We start from the raw sequence: 673 nt of genomic DNA, 5'->3' as shown, positions 1-673 counted from the left end.
TTGCATAGTTTTATCCATTGGATTTCACTCAAAAGTCACCAAATGACTCCTCCCATCATATTATGATGTGCCCCAAGTTTTGGCCTCAATCCGATATCGATTGGTCCATGAAATTGGACAATTCAGGTTCGTACGAAGTTCATTCTGAAATGCAGTGGTTAGTGTATTGCATAGTTTTATGCATTGGATTTCACTCAAAACCCACCAAATGACTCCTCCCACCGTATTATGATGTTCCCCAAGTTTTGGACTTAATCCGATATCGATTGGTCCATGAAATTGGACAATTCAGGCTCGTACGAAGTTCGTTATGAAATGGAGTGGTTGGTGTATTGCATACTTTTAGCCATTGGATTTCACTCAAAAGGCACCAAATGACTCCTCCCATCATATTATGATGTTCCCTAAGTTCCGGACTCAATCCGATATCGATTGGTCCACGAAATTGGACAATTCAGGTTCGTACGAAGTTCGTTCTGAAATGGAGTGGTTAGTGTATTGCATAGTTTTATCCATTGGATTTCACTCAAAAGTCACCAAATGACTCCTCCCATCATATTATGATGTGCCCCAAGTTTTGGCCTCAATCCGATATTGATTGGTCCATGAAATTCGACAATTCAGGTTCGTACGAAGTTCATTCTGAAATGCATTTTTTGATTGAACTGCCCCT

This window comes from Prunus persica, chromosome G5 (assembly GCF_000346465.2).
Source record: "Prunus persica cultivar Lovell chromosome G5, Prunus_persica_NCBIv2, whole genome shotgun sequence".
Taxonomy (NCBI): Eukaryota; Viridiplantae; Streptophyta; class Magnoliopsida; order Rosales; family Rosaceae; genus Prunus; species Prunus persica.
This window is presented reverse-complemented; position numbering follows the sequence as displayed.